The sequence below is a fragment of the Ctenopharyngodon idella genome, chromosome 11, assembly GCF_019924925.1.
Source record: "Ctenopharyngodon idella isolate HZGC_01 chromosome 11, HZGC01, whole genome shotgun sequence".
Classification (NCBI taxonomy): Eukaryota; Metazoa; Chordata; class Actinopteri; order Cypriniformes; family Xenocyprididae; genus Ctenopharyngodon; species Ctenopharyngodon idella.
This window is the reverse complement of record NC_067230.1, coordinates 486000-491999: the sequence shown is the minus strand read 5'-3', so window position 1 is coordinate 491999 and position 6000 is coordinate 486000. Positions and strand designations below refer to the sequence as shown.

General features: G+C 40.6%; 2 long non-coding RNA genes across 2 annotated transcripts; one reads left to right on the top strand and one right to left on the bottom strand.

Annotated features, from left to right (window-relative positions):
• On the bottom strand, nucleotides 1–3619 carry LOC127522738 (uncharacterized). The gene is made up of 3 exons (XR_007932674.1): nucleotides 3571–3619; nucleotides 102–337; nucleotides 1–69 (listed from the first exon to the last, which is right to left on the bottom strand). It is a non-coding gene; the product is annotated as an uncharacterized LOC127522738 (long non-coding RNA).
• Nucleotides 217–4671, top strand: LOC127522737 (uncharacterized). The gene is made up of 2 exons (XR_007932673.1): nucleotides 217–332; nucleotides 3491–4671. It is a non-coding gene; the product is annotated as an uncharacterized LOC127522737 (long non-coding RNA).
• The last annotated feature ends 1329 nt before the right edge of the window (nucleotides 4672–6000 follow it).

Here is a 6000-nt window from a genome sequence, read left to right as displayed (position 1 = left end):
GGTTGCTAAGGTGTTGCTAGGCGGTTGCTAGGGTGTTCTGGGTGGTTGCTAGGCGGTTGCTATGGTAACCTGGGTGGTTGCTAGGCGGTTGCTATGGTAACCTGGGTGGTTGCTAGGCTGTTGCTAGGCAGTTGCTAAGGTACTTGGGGTGGTTGCTAAGGTGTTGCTAGGCGGTTGCTAAGGTGTTCTGGGTGGTTGCTAGGCGGTTGCTATGGTAACCTGGGTGGTTGCTAGGGTGTTGCTAGGCAGTTGGTAAGGTACTTGGGGCAGTTGCTAAGGTGTTGCTAGGCGGTTGCTAGGGTGTTATGGGTGGTTGCTAGGCAGTTGCTATGGTAACCTGGGTGGTTGCTATGATGTTACTAGGTGGTTGGTAGTTGTCACAGATGGTTACTATGGTGTTTTTATAGAGTTCTTAGCATGTTCTTAGACACTTTAGCACTTAGCTAATCACCATTAGCATGTAGCTATTCTCTGCTAGCATGTGTAGCATGTTGGAAGTCCAGTTTGCTAGCATGAGTCAAAAGAGCCAACCGCCATGTCTCTACGATGCTCTGATGCAGAGATATAGGTCTTGCTAAATGGTTGCTAGGGTACTCTGTTTGGTTGCTAGGGAGTGGCTTGGCAGCTGCCAGTGATGATACTCCAAAGGCTGCTTGCCAGTATGAATGATATAAACCAACCCCCATGCCTCTATGATATTCAGATTTGAAGATATCCCTCTATGCTTTGGGTTGCTAGGGTGCTCCAAATGGTTGCTAGGGCGTGGCTATGAAGTCTTGAAGGTGATTCGTGATTGGCCGTTTGCTGTCCCGAGTCAAATGAGCCCACCCTCATGTTCCTATGACACTTCTATCCAAAGGACTATCTTTGATCCTTTTGAATGGAAGTCTATGGAACCTGTTGCTATGGTGCTCTATATGGTTGCTAGGGCGTGGCTTGATAGCTTCACATTGATCCTGAGAGACTGATTGGTTGCCTGAGTAAAATGAGCCCGCCCCCTTGTCTCTATGACACTGTGATCAATAGTGAGAGATGTGAGTGAGTGAGAGAAAGGGTTCTAAGGCCCTGCTTGTGTGAGTGTGTGTGAGAAAGTGACAGTTGAGATTCAAATTTCTGAACATTCCGCCATTGAAAGTCAATGGGACTTTTTTGGCCGCTTTTTCGCCCCCTGTGCGAACATCGTTGGGCCGATCGCTTATAAAAGTCATAGCACACCTCTCCTCAACGAGCCGGTCGATTTGACACCTCATTCATGGGTCTAGGACAAAAACTGCGGGACAAGTTACGCGCCGAAGTTTTGTCCAGAAGAAGAAGAAGAATAACTAGATAAAAAAGTTCGTCGAGACAAACTTTAAGTTGGCTTGAAAAAGTTGGTCCAGAAAGTTTAAAGTAGTTTATAAAGTTTAAAGTTTTAGTTTAGTAGTTTTGAGACAGACAGACAGACAGATAGACAGATAGATAGATAGATAGATAGACAGATAGATGAGAAGTGGTAGATGAGAAGAGAGATAGATGAGAAGTGATAGATAGATAGATAGATAGATAGATAGATAGATAGATAGATAGATAGATAGATAGATAGATAGATGGATGAGAAGTGATAGATAGATAGATAGATAGATAGATAGATAGATAGATAGATAAATAGATAAGAAGTGATAGATAGATAGATAGATAGATGAGAAGTGATAGATAGATAGATAGATAGATAGATAGATGAGAAGATAGATAGGTAGATAGATAGATAGATAGATAGATAGATAGATAGATAGATAGATAGATAGATGGATGAGAAGTGATGGATGAGAAGAGAGATAGATGAGAAGTGATAGATAGATAGATAGATAGATAGATAGATAGATAGATGAGAAGAGAGATAGATAGATAGATAGATAGATAGATAGATAGATAGATGAGAAGAGAGATAGATAGATAGATAGATAGATAGATAGATAGATGAGAAGAGAGATAGATAGATAGATTGATAGATAGATTTAGTTTGATAGATTTAGATAGATAAATGATAGATAGATTTAGTTTGATAGCTAGATAGATAGATGAGAAGAGAGAGATGAGAATTGATAGATAGATAGATAGATAGAGAGAGAGAGAGAGAGAGAGAGAGAGAGAGTTTAAATTAGTTTAAATGGCTTAGTAATAGTACATAGAATGATAGAAAGATATAGATAGATAGATTTAGATAGAAAGATAGAAATAGTCAGATAGATAGATAGATAGATAGATAGAAAGAAAGATAGATATAGTTTGATAGATAGATAGATAGATTTAGATAGACAGAAACAGATATAGATAGAAAGATATAGATAGATAGATTTAGATAGAAAGATAGAAATAGTCAGATAGATAGATAGAAAGAAAGATAGATATAGTTTGATAGATAGATAGATAGATTTAGATAGACAGAAAAGGATATAGATAGAAAGATATAGATAGATAGATAGATAGATAGATAGATAGATTTAGATAGAAAGATTTAGTTTGATAGAAAGATAGATAGATTTAGATAGATAGATTTAGATAGAAAGATAGATAGAAAGATAGTTAAATAGATTTAGATAGAAAGATAGAAATAGTCAGATAGATAGATAGATAGATAGATAGATAGATTCAGATAGAAAGATATATATAGAAAGAGATAGATAGAAAGATATATATATAGATGGATTAGAAATATTAGATAGAATGGAAGTTTAAATGAGTCTCAATGGTTTAGAAATAGTACATAGAATGGCAGCTAATGGAGTCTGATGAGCCTCTCCAACTGTCAAAATTTGAATTTTGACAGTTGGAGTTTGAACAGTCTTGGCTCATTTGAACATTCCGTCAATGAAAGTCAATGGGATTTTTCCAAGTTTTGATCAGCATTTTTAGGAAAACCGTAAGTCTGATCAGTCTGAAAAGATATAGCAACTCGAGTCAGAACAGTTTGAAGGTCTAGTCCGAGTTTGGTGTTTGTAGCTTGAACAGTCTAGGAGGAGTAGCAATTAGAAATTTAGTCTAAGAAGAATAATAATAATAAGCTTAAATAGAAGAACAATATGTTGGCTTTTTCAAGCCAACTTAACTAGAATGTACATTTCCTGAAGAAAATGTGAATGGTGCTTGCAGTGGCAAAACTCGGCACTCGGTTGCTAGGGTGTTTCTAGGCAATTGCTAAGGTGTTCTGGGTGATTGCTAGGCGGTTGCTATGGTAACCTGGGTGGTTGCTAGGGTGTTGCTAGGCAGTTGCTAAGGTACTTGGGGTGGTTGCTAAGGTGTTGCTAGGCGGTTGCTAGGGTGTTCTGGGTGGTTGCTAGGCGGTTGCTATGGTAACCTGAGTGGTTGCTAGGCGGTTGCTAGGCAGTTGCTAAGGTACTTGGGGTGGTTGCTAAGGTGTTGCTAGGCGGTTGCTAGGGTGTTCTGGGTGGTTGCTAGGCGGTTGCTATGGTAACCTGGGTGGTTGCTAGGCTGTTGCTAGGCAGTTGCTAAGGTACTTGGGGTGGTTGCTAAGGTGTTGCTAGGCGGTTGCTAAGGTGTTCTGGGTGGTTGCTAGGCGGTTGCTATGGTAACCTGGGTGGTTGCTAGGGTGTTGCTAGGCAGTTGGTAAGGTACTTGGGGCAGTTGCTAAGGTGTTGCTAGGCGGTTGCTAGGGTGTTATGGGTGGTTGCTAGGCAGTTGCTATGGTAACCTGGGTGGTTGCTATGATGTTACTAGGTGGTTGGTAGTTGTCACAGATGGTTACTATGGTGTTTTTATAGAGTTCTTAGCATGTTCTTAGACACTTTAGCACTTAGCTAATCACTATTAGCATGTAGCTATTCACTGCTAGCATGTGTAGCATGTTGGAAGTCCAGTTTGCTAGCATGAGTCAAAAGAGCCAACCGCCATGTCTCTACGATGTTCTGATGCAGAGATATAGGTCTTGCAAAACGGTTGCTAGGGTACTCTATTTGGTTGCTAGGGAGTGGCTTGGCAGCTACCAATGATGATACTCCAAAGGCTGCTTGCCAGTATGAATGATATAAATCAACCCCCATGCCTCTATGATATTCAGATTTGAAGATATCCCTCTATGCTTTGGGTTGCTAGGGTGCTCTAAATGGTTGCTAGGGCGTGGCTATGAAGTCTTAAAGGTGATTCGTGATTGGCCGTTTGCTCTCCCGAGTCAAATGAGCCCACCTTCATGTTCCTATGACACTTCTATCCAAAGGACTATCTTTGATCTTTTTGAATGGAAGTCTATGGAACCTGTTGCTATGGTGCTCTATATGGTTGCTAGGGCGTGGCTTAATAGCTTCACATTGATCCTGAGAGACTGATTGGTTGCCTGAGTGAAATGAGCCCGCCCCCTTGTCTCTATGACACTGTGATCAATAGTGAGAGATGTGAGTGAGTGAGAGAAAGGGTTCTAAGGCCCTGCGTGTGTGTGCGTGTGTGAGAAAGTGACAGTTGAGATTCAAATTTCTGAACATTCCGCCATTGAAAGTCAATGGGACTTTTTTGGCCGCTTTTTCGCCCCCTGTGCGAACATCGTTGGGCCGATCGCTTATAAAAGTCATAGCACACCTCTCCTCAATGAGCCGGTCGATTTGACACCTCATTCATGGGTCTAGGACAAAAACTGCGGGACAAGTTACGCGCCGAAGTTTTTGTCCAGAAGAAGAAGAATAATAATAATAATAATAATAATAAGTATGCAGGAGAACAATAATGATGCTTTGCCTTTGGCAAGCACCATTAATAATAACTAGAATGTACATTTCCTGAAGAAAATGTGAATGGTGCTTGCAGTGGCAAAACTCGGCACTCTTGTTTAGCATGATGGTAGCATGATGCTAACATGATTACCATGTTGCTAGCATGTTTTTAGCAAGATGCTAACATAATTAGCATGTTGCTAGCATGATGCTAACATGATTACCATGTTGCTAGCATGATGCTAACCTGATTAGCACGTTGCTAGCATGTTTTTAGCAAGATGCTAACACAATTAGCATGTTGCTATCGTGTTTTTAGCAAGATGCTAACATGATTAGCATGTTGCTAGCATGATTACCATGTTGTTAGCATGTTTTTAGCAAGATGCTAACATTTTTAGCATGTTGTTAGCATGATGCTAACACGATTGGCATGTTGCTAGCATGATGCTAACACGATTAGCATTTTGCTAGCATGATGCTAACACAATTAGCATGTTGCTAGCATGATGCTAACACGATTAGCATGTTGTTAGCATGATGCTAACACAATTAGCATGTTGCTAGCATGATACTAACAAGATTAGCATGTTGCTAGCATGATGCTAACAAATTCGCATGTTGCTAACATGATGCTAACACGATTAGCATGTTGCTAATGTGATTTTGGCAAGATGCTAACATGATTAGCATGTTTGCTAGCATGATGCTAACATGATTAGCATGCTACTAGCATGATGCTAACACATTTTTACTTGTTTGTGTCATTTACTTGTTTGTGTCATGTATAAAACCATAGCTCCTAACAAGAATTTCTACGAAATTCTTGTTAGGAGCTATGACTCGTCAAAGTTCTTCACAATGTTAAGTCAATGGGATTTTTCGGCTACTTTTTCGCCCGCCGGGCGAACATCGTACACCCGATCGCTTATAAAAGTCATAGCACACCTCTCCTCAATGAGCCGGTCGATTTGACACCTCATTCATGGGTCTAGGACAAAAACTGCGGGACAAGTTACGCGCCGAAGTTTTGTCCAGAAGAAGAAGAATAATAATAATAATAATAAGTATGCAGGAGAACAATAATGATGCTTTGCCAGAGGCAAGCACCATTAACTAGAATGTACATTTCCTGAAGAAAATGTGAATGGTGCTTGCAGTGGCAAAATTCAGCACTCGGTTGCTAGGGTGTTTCTAGGCAATTGCTAAGGTGTTCTGGGTGGTTGCTAGGCGGTTACTATGGTAACCTGGGTGGTTGCTAGGGTGTTGCTAGGCAGTTGCTAAGGTACTTGGGGTGGTTGCT